Source organism: Rhinopithecus roxellana, chromosome 6 (assembly GCF_007565055.1).
Source record: "Rhinopithecus roxellana isolate Shanxi Qingling chromosome 6, ASM756505v1, whole genome shotgun sequence".
Lineage (NCBI taxonomy): Eukaryota > Metazoa > Chordata > Mammalia > Primates > Cercopithecidae > Rhinopithecus > Rhinopithecus roxellana.
This window is the reverse complement of record NC_044554.1, coordinates 123,930,112-123,944,101: the sequence shown is the minus strand read 5'-3', so window position 1 is coordinate 123,944,101 and position 13,990 is coordinate 123,930,112. Positions and strand designations below refer to the sequence as shown.

The 13,990-nt window shown below is 35.4% G+C and overlaps 1 long non-coding RNA gene across 2 annotated transcripts in view; it reads right to left on the bottom strand.

Annotated features, from left to right (window-relative positions):
- The window catches only part of LOC104682785, a 232,296-nt gene that overhangs the window by 130,780 nt on the left and 87,526 nt on the right, over window positions 1-13,990 (bottom strand). For both annotated transcript variants that reach the window (XR_750736.2, XR_004058088.1), the window contains one exon: window positions 11,975-12,097. This is a non-coding gene — a long non-coding RNA (uncharacterized LOC104682785). The remainder of the gene's footprint in view (window positions 1-11,974; window positions 12,098-13,990) is intronic.

Below are 13,990 nucleotides of genomic sequence, written 5' to 3'. Positions count from 1 at the left end.
GTGCATTGTACTAAGTGTAACTAATGCCTCATGATGTTATTTTCTTAGCTCAGAAACTGTTGGAATCAATCAGTTATAAATCTTTAAGTCTGATTAGTTGTATACAAAATCAGGGTAATTCTGTAATATGAACCAAATTACCAGGTTTTTGACCATGTAGTAATATATTTCACATTCATGGTAGAAGTATATATCCTGAGCCTTTTTCAAGACTTTTTTTGTCTTTGTAGAAAAAGGCAGGAAGGAAGAAAGGAAAAAAGATGAGGAAGAGAGGAAAGAAGATAGGAATGAAGGCAGGAAAAAAGAAAGGAAGGAAGGAAAGAAGGAAGGAAGGAAGGAAGGAAGGAAGGAAGGAAGGAAGGAAGGAAGGAAGGAAGGAAAGAAGGAAGGAAACAATTTAATTAACTTCACCCTTCTTTCCCTACCAGACAGGAGAAAAGGAGAATGGAGTTAAACCTCAAGGGTTAAAAAGGTAGACTGAAGTCTGATTAAGACTACTATTACTCAGCAGCTGGTATCAGCTAAAAGCAACAAGTTTTCTCTCCTCTCTCCCACCCCATTACTTTCTTCTTGCCTGGGTCAGCCTATAAGACTCAGCACAAAACTCAGATTGGCTGCTTTGATTTGCTAAAGCAAAGACTGGTCCTCACTGAATATATATATATATATGCTTATGTACTTAAGTCTAGTTGCAATATCTGCAATGTGATTACTCTGTTTTGTAAGTCTTATAGTCACAATTACATATGTGTATATGTGCTAATTCCTTCCTTCCTTCCTTCCTTCCTTCCTTCCTTCCTTCCTTCCTTCCTTCCTTCCTTCCTTCCTTCCTTCCTTCCTTCCTTCCTTCCTTTCTTCCCTGCCTCCCTCCCTCCCTCTCTTTCTCCTTCCCTCTCTCCCTCTCTCAAACATTAATTAAATATCTATTGTATTTCAGGCAGATCCATGGCTTCTGGGAGCACACAATCTAGGAGGAACATAAGCATGGGAACAAATAATTAAAGAATAATGCAATAGTATAGTGAGCTATATTGACTAATTGATTGAATATGTTTGATGATCTCCACAAACTTTAGCCTGTTTGAGAGGCTGTTAGGTCTCAATTCAAGCATCTTAGAGACACTACTAGTGACCTCAGGATACTGATGCCATACAGAATTAGAATAAAGAAATTTATTGCCATCACAACTGTTTCCTATATTTGCACTCTTCAATTGTTACTCCAACTAGTGGATTGTAGAATAAATCATCATCAAATGATATTTAAAACCTTGTATTTTATTATTAATGCACCTTGGAAACTATGATTAAATTGTGTCGAAAGTGAAACTAGAATCTTCAGGACTAGGATGCTGTAATCATCATTTTAGTGTTTATTACATTTACGTTATTAATGAATCAGAGATATGACAAAAACCTCCAATTTATCAGAAAAAAATCATTAAAAATTGCAACTTTGAAGTTTCCAAGACCCATTCCCAATCTAAACAGGAAAGAAATGAGAGAACACAGTGTTTCCAAACGGTTTGTAACGGAAAATCTGTATAAAAGTATTTACATAACCAAGAGAAGTGCCTAGAGAAAGGAGGAATTTGCAGGTAAATTAATGCAATGGATTCACAGAAAAAAAAAAGGGGGACTATTGTAAAGCCCAAAGGTGCACTTTACAATGAATAATTCCATCAAAATTATGCATGCAAATTAGATCAATTAAAGTGGAAGATGCTCAGTCACATACTGGTCTAAGAGTTAACAGTTGTGAGAATAGAACGAAAACCAATTCCAATTGAAATTGTCGAGAACATCCCAGGTTGAAAACAAAATAATTCCTAAAGGAACAAGAATAAGTAAAAGCGCTATTTATTTTCTTTCTTTTTGTTTTTCTGAAGGTTGACATTAGAAAAAAATATACATATTTTGTCTGGCTATTTGTACATTTCTATTCTCCCTGAACAACCAAATCACAACAAAAAAAAACATAGAAGAGAAAGGCACAAACCTTTTCTAAGGAATACAAAAAGGCCAATCAAAAGTAGGTCCAAAGTGGTGAGCCTAGTTTTATCAAAAATTAGAGATGACCATTTATTCACCTGCTTTTTGTTAGAATTTTTCTATACTCACTAAAATCAAATACTTATTCTTAATTAAGGATGTATAAGAGAGAAATGTGAAAACTAAACATGTTATTTTAAGAAAAAGCATATAGATAAGGTGACTTGGTTTGCATGGCAAACTGTTTATTGCTCAGATGTCTATGGCATCGAGAGCATTCTTCTAGTTTCAGTTGGACTCCTGTATTTCTGGTCAGCTGTAGGTCAAGTAGCAGCTCTGCCTATGTAGGTAGGGCTTTCTAGCAAAATCAGGCACCAGCCCACTTGGAGACTGGGGTGTTTCAGTTCTTCTCCACATTGTCCTTCGTTGTGCAGCAGGCTAGCCCAGGCTTGTTCTTAATGACAGATGCAGTAGGTTGAGACAGTGGAGGTACGTGAGCTCTCTTAAAAACCTAGGTTTGGAACTGGTGTGCTGTGGCTTCCCCCATATTCTGTTGGTCACACAGGTCTGAAGGGCATCCCAGATTCAAGAGGTGGGGATATGGACTCCACCTCTTGATGGAGAAAGTTTCAAAGTCACATTTGCAAAGGGCCATCTGAGAGACCATTATTTGGGCTACCAATGTAGTCAGTTTCTCTACACAAGAGATAAGCAGCTTTAAGGGAAACAAGACTTTATTGCAGACAAATTATTATAGGCTAGCAACATCAAAATCATTGCCCCACAAAATGACTTGTGCTGGGAAAAAAAGAAAAAGAAAAAAAAAAAAACAAACCCAGCAGAGAACAAAAAGCGAACACTGAACCACAGAACAGTCTGTCCTTCATTACTCATTCCTTTTAACTAGCATTATCTAATAATCACAAGAAGCTTTCCATGTTGTTGGTTTTATGCCATACTTCTAGCACAGTAACAAATAACACTAGGTAACATTTATTAAGCACCTATTATTTACTAAGTACTAGACTATCTGTATTACTAATCTCATTTAATCTTTAAAATGACTCTCTGATGTCAAACTTATTAAAAGAGAAAAAATGAAGGCATGGGGGAACTTATCAAAGAAAATACCTCTAATAAGTAATAGAATTTAAACCCAGAGTTATCTGAAACTCAAGCACATGCTTTTCTTTATGTTTAACATGAGTGTTTAATTACATAATTAGAAATCTGCAGGAGTATTCACTGCCTCTTCTGGTAACAAAAAGAATGCTTTAGCTTCATGGTGCAGGTGCCTTACAGGGGTCAAAGCCTAAGATGGTGTGTTGCTATCTTCCCCCTTCAATCATTGGTTCACTTGTGGGATTCTGACTACTCAGTACTCTAGAGTGATTCTCGAGCTCCTTCTAGGATCAGTGGCTCACCAAAGACAGGCCAGCAGAGGTCAGCCCAGGTGCAGACAACAAAGAAGTGCTTTGTTTGTGTGGAGAATTTAAAAGTAATAATGAAACTACACCTTTTTTTTTTTTTTTTTTTTTAATCACCACCTGCTGGCAATTCTAAACAAGGGTAATGAGAAAATACCCCTCCCTATCAATCTATCTGTCTCTTTCCCCAATTTGGAATGTGTTGAGTATGATTATTGGAATGAAGATGCTAGCTTCTTTTTCTGAATTCAAATAGAGAATCCAAGGCCCCAGCAATTGTTGACAGTTCTCTTGTGAAAAAATTTGGACCTGTTAGTGCAGACAGCCCAGGGAAGTGGAGCCCAGATGTGGATCTTGTTGACAGTATAACTTGAATCAAGCCACAAATGAATTTGCATTGGGCCTATACATTTTCAGCTTATCTGAGTGATTTTCCTCTTTTTAAAGACTGGTTTGTTTCAGAAATCCAACCAATAAATGAGATAGCATCATTTCTCCTCCTCCTCCTCTTCTTTCTCTTCCTCCTCCTCCTCCTTCTTCTTACACCTCCTCCTCTTTTTCTTCCTCCTTCTCCTCCTCTTCCTCTTATTCTTTTTCATCTTCTTCTCCTTTTCTTCCTTTTCTTTCCTCTTCTTCTTCTATACGGGGTCTTGCTTTGTCACCCAGGCTGACTTCATTCTATTTTAAAACCAACTACTAAGGTAAAGCTCTCTTTGGCTACTATAATTTGTGCTTATCACTCAGTTTCAGCAAACATTTTCTGTAAAGGGTTAGAGAGTAAATATTTTATGCATGTATGTAGTGTTAATGAAATTCTAATTTAATTAATTAATTAAATATCTACAAGTATATTTATAGTCTCTGTTACCTGCTAGTCAACTCCTCCATTGGAGACTGAAAGCAGCCATCAGCAAAATGTAAACAAATGATTGTAGATGTATTCTAGTAAAACTTTGTGCACAACAAAATTGGCATTTTATATATGTGCTTCAAAATATTTTCTTCCTCTGATTATTCCCCCAACCATGTGACATTGTAAAAACCTTAGGACGCAGACCTCACAAAACCAGGCAAGCCATAGTTTGCTGCTCCTTGCATCAGACCATTTTAAGTATTCATAGACACATGTATCTATGAAAAATAAATACTGTTGCTCTGTGATTTTGCAAAATATAAATTGTGTTTATATATATTATATATATATACCAGTCTAAAACATGCATTTATGACTCAGTAAAGGGTTTTTACACATTTAACTGTTAGTCCAAATCCTCATTTTTAACTGCTTCCTAATACTGAATGCTTAATATTGATACACTAATAGTTGATGCTTTATTCTTATAGTGATATAATACTGGTAATCCTAAGAAATAGGTTGTTTCCATCTTTAGTAACAAACATTTTTACTCAAGTCACCTTATTCCCAGGCACAGTACTTTTTAGGGTACATGCTCAATTGTTACTAGAAATGTATTATGCACATTTTAAATTTTAAACCATATAAGACTATCACATTCCTTACGCCCTCACAATTGATACCATTAAATGTTTTAATATTTTGACAATCTGATAGATGAATATGTTGTTTGAATTTTTATTTCCCCGAATGTTAGTGAAGTTGAGTACATTTATGTACCTGCATTGGCCATATGTATTTTCTCTTCTGTGAATTGATCATTCCCTTTTTTGCTAATTTTTTATTGCACTTCTTGTCCTTTCCTTATTGATTTGTAGGAATTCTTTATATATTATCAATGAAAATCTTTTGTCATTACCTTGCAACTATTTTCTCCTAGAATGCCTGTGTCTATTTATTTGATTAGTATCACATTTTATCAGTCAGAAATCCTGACACTTGATGCAGCCAAATTTATCAATTTTTAGTGTCTTGTCCCAAGAGCTTCCCTGTTTCAAAAACAGAAACATAGTCATTTATACTTTCTTCTATTATTTTCTTGTATTGTCTTTTATATTTAGGTATTTTTAATCCATTCAGAACTTAATATTATAATTGCTATGGAGTAATATAACTGTTTTTTTTTTAAATAACTAGGCAATCATCTGAGAAGTACTTATTGAATAATCTGTCATTTCTCCATTAATATGAAATGCTACATCTATCATGGTCTAATTTCCCAAATATGCATGGGTCAATTTCTGAATTATCTTTTTAATCCCCCTGATGTATTTGTTTATGCCTTAGCCAATTCCACACAGTTTTAATCACAATACCTTATCATATACTTTAATATCTAACAGGGAAAAGCCATCTTATATTATTTTTAAATATTGTCTTGTCTATCATTATGCATTTACTCCTATACATGAATTTTGGAATTAGGTTTTCAACTCCCATGAAAAATTGTATTGGGATTTTGTTTGGGATTAATTGAATTGATATATTAATATGATAAGAATTGGCAGCCAAAATACTGAGTTTATGCATCTATAAATATGGAATATCTTTTCATATATATTAAAGGGCTTTTAAAGGTTCTTCAGTAACATTCTGTATTTTCCCATGGATTAAAAAAATTAACTGGTTATATTTCTAGCTATTTTGTCAGTTTTGTGTCTATTGGAAATAACATATTTTTTCTTATTATGCTTATTGTATTATAATTGGTTTTCTTATTATATTATAATTAATTACACAAGTCTCTAGACAAGCTATCAATGTTTGTACATAAATGATTTTGTCTTATAGTTTGCTATCTGAGATGATTATTTGCTATCATTAGCTATATTTGACTCCAGTGTTTTATGTGAATCATAACATAAATTTAGTAGCTTGCTATATTTTCCTATACTCTGTAATGATTTGTGTAAGTTGGGAATTCCATGCTCCTTGAAGGTTTGTACATGTCATTTGTAAAATACTTAGGTCTTAGTAAGTTTTGAGGGCCAGGACATACTTTTAAGTTGTGATTTCAATATATTTGATTGATTATGTTCTACTCAGATATTCTACTCATGTTGAGATAGTTTTTATCATTTAAACTTTCTCGGTATATCATGCATTTCAACTTTATTGGTTTAATGTTACATGTATGATCTTTACTTTTTAAACCTCTATCTTTTGTGTAGTTATATCCTAGACTATTACTATCTTTCTTATAGTAGAAAATCTACCTTTTTTTTTTTTTTTTTTTTTTTTTTTTTTTGAGACGGAGTCTTGCTCTGTCGCCCAGGCTGGAGTGCAGTGGCCGGATCTCAGCTCACTGCAAGCTCCGCCTCCCGGGTTCACGCCATTCTCCTGCCTCAGCCTCCCGAGTAGCTGGGAACTACAGGCGCCCGCCACCTCGCCCGGCTAGTTTTTTGTATTTTTAGTAGAGACGGGGTTTCACCGTGTTAGCCAGGATGGTCTTGATCTCCTGACCTCGTGATCCGCCCGTCTCGGCCTCCCAAAGTGCTGGGATTACAGGCTTGAGCCACCGCGCCCGGCCAGAAAATCTAACTTTTAAGAACACAAAATTTAATTTGTACTTTATATTCAGTATCAATATTTAACCAGCACCTAAGTCATCTTTCTCAACAGGAGATTGATATGCTTTTATTTCCTTCTTCTTTCCCTCATCTCTTCCTCCTGCCTCTCATGCCTGATATTCTTTGGATTATTTTTTCCCAAGTGGCTACTGAAATTCATTTTTACATAGAATGTATAACATAAATCCCAGTTATTTAAAATTATACACAGAACATAAAAAGATGATCACAAGTATTAAAGATTATCATTGGCAAGGGTTCTGGTTAACTTTCCTTTTTATATTTTTGTGTTTCGAATATCCCCAAAAATATCAATACTCAATTTTTCTTCATGAAATATATTGGCTCATATCTTTGATCTTCATGCATGAAAGAATCAAATTACAGTAAAGAAGACAGAGAATCCGCTTGTTAAACACACTGATTAAAAACTAATACTTATTTAGAATTAAGTTTTACTAGCTTTTGCATGGCATTGTTTCTTTCCTCTGCTTCTCCTGAATTCATTTTTCTGTAATTGGAGTATATTACCTAGTATTTCTTTCAGAAAGAGACTTTCAATGTTAACTTTGAGTGTCTTTGTATGTCTAATAGCCTTTCATCACCTTCTCGGTTGAATGATCCTTTAGCTCATGAAGTTCTAGGTTTCAAATGATTTTCCATCAATGTTTTGACAATGGCACAATTGGTAAAAAAGGAAAGAACACTAAATTCCACATATTATTTGATCTGAGATGACATAGAGTAATCACTTATATTATCATAACTTGCATTTATAGAGCAGTTGCTCTGTTAGGAAAATTATAATAAATACATTATTTGGGTTATTTCATTTATTATTTATAATGACACAAGGTAGATATTGTTAGTTATCCAATTTTATAGGTGAAAAACAAACACTTAGAGAAGTGAGGTAATATTGAAATGGAAATAGAAATTATATAATAGAGTTGGGAAACACATAAAGGTAGTTTGATTAGCCTGACTTTTTTAAACCTCTACTCCCACTCTCTGGAAGAAACCACCTGTAGTTTAATGTCATAAATTAAAAAAAAAAAAAAAAGATTTTATTTTAAAATTGGGTAAAATGATCAGTGTGGCCATGCAGTGTTCAGAGTATATGCCTGCTGTCTTTTAAGACTTTGTCTAATTTTGAAATTATGGTTGAGCACTTGACATTGGCCTCTCGGTGGAAGAAAAAGTCACAGAAGCAAATCAGCCAGATCTTTTTGGTCAGCCTTGGCCATCCTTTCAGTTGATTATTGCTATAAAGGTAATGAGGCATTCTCAATGACAACCTAGTTAAAATTCTTGTAAACAAGTGCAAATTTACTTTCAGGGATGGTAGCCCATATGGGTCAAATTACCTCTGGAAAATTTATGATTTTCCAAAGGGAAGAACCCAATTTGAAAGAGTATGCTAAGTGGCCTGGTAAGTGACACATGTCTTTATGGTCTTAACAAAACCAATTCTAGGATAGTGGAAGGAATTCCTAGTCAAGAATTTCACAGAAGCCATTTCCGAATGTTGTGAACTAATTTCCTATTTAAATTGCCAATTCCTCTGTGATTTAGGATTTTTGTTGAGACTATGTGACCTCAGAATTTCTGTGATCATTAAGGTCTCAAAACGTTCGTATTAATGTCAACTTGGCCATTCACTTCCTAAGAAATAATTTTTCTTGTATTGTGGCCACTTACAAGCATTGTTGCAGAAAACTTCCATATTAGCTATATCTGCAGCTGTGCCTAGACCTGTGTACTGTACTGAATACAGTACAGGCCCTTTTGCTTGTGAATAATAAAGCTTATATGCCAAATGATATGAATTACCGTGATGATTTCTTTGACTTTATCCAAGCATATATTTTGAAATACATTCTCTTTCATAGTGACCTTTCTTTTTTCAAAGGTTTATCACATCCTTGAATTTATAAGCAGAATGTTGACACCATTTGTTCTGGTTATTTATTGCTGTGTAACAAATGTTCCTAATACTTAGCAACTTAAGACAACAAACATTGTTTCTCAATGTCTGTGGGCCAGGACTTAAGCACAGCTTAGCTAAGTGCCCTAGCTCAGAGTCATAAGGCTGCAATCAAATGGTCAGTGTGGTTTGCCTTCATCTAATGGCTAACTTAGGGGATGATCCACTTACACATTCACTCATGTGGCTATTGGCAGGCCTCAGATTCTCTTTGCCTTTTGGTCAGGGGCATCAGTTGCTTGCCACATGGGCCTCTCCACAGGGCAGCTATCTTTTGTTGGAGCAGGTGATTGAGGGAGCAGAGAGGGCACTAGAGACAGAAGCCACAATCTTTTTGTAATCCAGTTGCAGAGGTGACATCCCATCACTTGTTTCATAGTCTATTCATATGACGTGAGTCAGTAAGTTCAGCCAACACTCAAGGGGAGGAGATAACAAAAAGGTTGTGATGACCAAGAGGTAGGGATAAAGGCCATTATAGAGTCTACCTGTTGCTTATTTATCCACAGTGTCTGCTGAAGTTGAAGTATACAAATTGACTTGTAAATATATTGGAGTATTTCTGTGGAGTGCTGCTGATAGCCAGCTTATTTAATAGAGGGGCATAACTCTCTAGGCAAGGATATAATTCTAAGCTCTTTAACTTTTATATATAGTATTAATATTGATTCTAGAATAGCTGACAAGCTATATCTATATGTGTATAGATATCTATCTTTCTTTAAAGTTTACAATTGTTAATTGAGTGCTTACACTATGCCAGGCACTTTTCTAACCAACCTGTAAAATTCCTTTGCATAGTGGGTCGTATTCCCATTTTACCAAAGAAGGAACTCAGAGAGCTGATGTCAAGTACTCGGGATTACATAGCTAGTAAGCTGGGTAATTGGGCTAAAACCTAAACATAAAATCTGCCCTACATTTAGCCCAAGACCTGTCCAGAAAATCCACCTTTGAAAAGACTTTCATTTAGCTTCCACCAAAAATGAATTTATGACAAATGATATTTTATACTAATAATCCAGGGAGCTAATCTAAACCCTGGTTCATCAATATAATCAACTGGGGGATTTAAAGTATACATAGTTGTGTGGGCCCCATTTCAAGACCCATTGAATCAGAATTTCTGGGAATGTCGCGGAATACTTACATATTTTCAATCTGGAGACATTCCCCAGGTAATTCTGATGGTCCAGGTTTGAGAAATGCTGATGCAAGTCTTACTTAATCATTTGTCCTACTAAATTAATGTTTCTCAAGATGTGGTCAATAGAGCTGATGTCTATTAAATAGTAATCTGTTAACAAGAATTCCTAGAACTGTATCTTAAGCAAGCTTCCTGGGAGAATCTTGTTTACATTAAAGTTTGAGAACTATCAATATACCCTTCTAAGTTCTACTCTTAAAATACCTTAGTTTGGCTGCCTAGTATCATCACAAATGACAAACTACTCTTGAGTTTTTGGTTTTGCAGAGGATCCAAAAACAATAACAAAACAAACAGAATATAGAGAACACTTAAATAATGTTTGCAAAATTATTATTAGGTATATTCTATTGATTGTGATTTGCCAGGCAATAAACCAAAGATAACTTTAATGTTTAGTAATGCTAATTACACCTGGTTTCAGGTTGAGTTATTGTTCGTTTTTTTCTACACCATTATTCTTTGTTGAAGTAGGAGGAATGACTGTCCTGTGCATTGTAGGACATTTACAAGCAACCCTGGCCTCTACCCACTACCCACGAGTAACAATCCACCCATCCAGCTCCCTCAACCCCAGCTGTGACAATGTCTTTACACATTGCCAAATGTCCCCTGGATAGAAAAATTGCTCCAAGTTGCGAACCACTGAATTACATGATTATCTCTTCTCACTCACTTTATAGTTAACAGTCTCACATAAGTATTTTAATTGCAAACTACTTTGAGCATTCATATAAGTAGAGTTGTAAATTATAAACATATTTGGAAGAAAGACAATTATAACTTTATTAAACAATTCATTAATATTCAGAAATGGATTGAAGCTTTACATAATAATCAACAGATTCCAAAATAACTTAATAGGTTTTTCACTTCAATACAACCTTTTTGAGATCTGTGAAATTGCTTGCCATCCTGAGCTTGTTTTCTTGTGTAAAAATTTAGCTAGGATTATCAACAATACTTCAAAAATGTATCATAGTTCTTTAGTACATGATAGCGTGTGTAATCTGTGCATGGATATTACAGCAGATAACATATTACATAGAACTGGTCAAGTGAAGGGCAGAAAAAAGGAATCACAGGTATTTGTCCTTCATTATATTTGTTCTTTTATTTACTGCTCAGGAAAATGTCCTAAAACATTTGTCATAGCTCTGTTTGATGCTGGCTCCAGATAATCATTGGTCCAGAAAAATAAGTATTTATTTATGGTATTTGAGATGGAGTTAATCTTGGATTTTTAGAGCTAGCTCTCATTAAAATTACTAGCATTTCTATTTGCATTTTTTCCTGTATGTTAATATTTTGAAAAGAAATATTTAAGTACCAAGTGACTATATTTATGTGCCTCCAAATATGGGAATAAAAAATGAAAGCTATAGTCATCTAGATGTTTCCTATGTTTGCATGTTTTGTTATATGTTAACAACTCTAATTAAAACCAAACAGGACAGATAATAACAGGAGGCCCCATTTTCCTACATACTCACATAAAAAGCGGCATGAGAAAATTGGGGTAATTTGAGGACATTTTATGTTTACATAATTAGAAAATATGTACTTCACTAAAATTCACTTCTCTTTTTAAAATGTCTAAAACACAGAGATATACTGTTATGTTACATTTAGGACTCTGGATGCATTAGAATTATACTGCTTTACATAATTAGAAGGCCACTGAAAATAAAAGTAGTTTACTTTCATTCAATTAACACTAATCAAGCACATACATTATGCAGATCTTGTGCCAGATGCTGGGAAGACTAAGATGAATAATTATGGTTTCTGCCTTTGGGAGCTCACAGTCCAAGGGAGGAACAGACAGTTAAGTGACTAGTGGTAGCATAAAGTGCAAAGAGGTGCATACTGTACCATGGGAACACAGGCCCTAGATGGAGTGACCAGCAAGCAACTGTGTGTGGCTGGAGATCACAGAGCTCAGTGGGAGGTTGTTTCAGAACATGGGCCGTAATGGTGGGCTGCAGACTTCATTCCCTAGAGAAAAAATAAAGTGAAAGTATATTCTTCAGTTACATTTGCTAGAGTTATACAAAAGCGGGATAGTAGTTTTAGTACTTTTTTGCTGCTTTTATTGTAACAAAATAAATCAAGTTTTTGTTTTTGTTTTTAACTCAGATCTGTCCAGTGGTGTATTTACCAATAAGAATACTCAAAATCAAAAAAATAATATCTCTATTACTTGAAACTTCTGATTTCCAATAGAATTTTTTTTTCCTCTAACTACACAACTTTCGCTAGTGTTATATTAGAACTTTTCCACTAGTGTTATTTAAGAACAAGCAGGCCGGGCACGGTGGCTCAAGCCTGTAATCCCAGCACTTTGGGAGGCCGAGGCGGGTGGATCACGAGGTCAGGAGATCGAGACTATCCTGGCTAACACGGTGAAACCCCGTCTCTACTAAAAAAAATACAAAAAACTAGCCGGGCGAGGTGGCGGGCGCCTGTAGTCCCAGCTACTCCGGAGGCTGAGGCAGGAGAATGGCGTAAACCCGGGAGGCGGAGTTTGCAGTGAGCTGAGATCTGGCCACTGCACTCCAGCCTGGGTGACAGAGCGAGACTCCTTCTCAAAAAAAAAAAAAAAAAGAACAAGCAAAGCTTGAAGTGACAAAACTTGTGGATGTATTTTAATTTCCTGAAGGCCATGTCAATCATAGACTTGGTGCTCCATGTTTTAAACAATTGAAGCCGATTCTGGTCATTTTTTTTTTTTTTTTTCATACTAAGACGGTGGCTAAGGGTTTGACTCTATCTTTAGGTAATTTGATATCATAAAACCCATGCCCAAGCATTAAGTCACACTAGCCTATTGGGGTGCTTAGGATATATCCAAGTGTGTTAAGTCATGGGTACCATCAGTAACAGCCTTGGCTTCCCAGGTAGTTGCTCTCTTACTCACACGTCCTTCTTCCAAATTAGGTGTCCCAAGCCTCCTGGTCTTTTTTCCCTTTCTCTTTGCCAACTCTACTAGTAGGAAAAAATCCAATATTTACATCTAGGTATAAATTTACACTACTGCATGCTTCTCTCTGGGTTACTGGCTTTTAAGGTCTTACCTTTTATTTTGTCTAGAATAAATTGTGATATTTTTTAATAGAAAAAGGAGACAACATTGAATGAATGATGTTAATCCAACCCTGTCTCAGTACTTAGTACAATGTGGAAAGTGGGAGATGCTTAGTAACTACTTAAAGGCTCATCAAATATTAGCTACTTAAGAAAGGAAAGTAAAGTATGTAATTTCCTATCTCTAAATCATGTTAGAGGTGGAAGAGTATATTAGAGACCATCTATTTTAGTCCCCTCACTTCACAGATTAGTGAATTGACAGCTAGCAAGTGAAGAACCAGGAGCCCAGGGTAGCACAGCTGGAAAGAGAACTCAGATCTCCTCAGCACAATCAGTAGCATGTTCCTACTATGCAACATGCTATTTCCCACGGAACAGACAATACAATTTCTGATGCAAAAGACTGAAGGTGGATAGAGTTTGTAACACATAAATCTTAGCCGTGGCATTTTGACTCATATATTATTATTTCTGACAATCTTTACCATGACATTAGTCAAGCCCTAGCACTGGAAACACTCTACAGGATTGCTCTTGGTCAATTATGACAACTTTTGCTTTGTTTTCAGAAGTACTAATCACTTAATCACTATGTTCTGTTTACATTTCATCATACATGCCTTTTGTTTTGTTTTGTTTTGTTTTTTATTTCCATTTGGGGGGAACAGGTGGTGTTTGGTTATATGAATAAGTTCTTTAGTGGTGATTTCTGAGATTTTGGTGCACCCTTCACTTGAGCAGTATACACTGAAGCAAATTTGTAGTCTTTTATCCCTCACTTCCCTCCCACCCTTTTCTCTG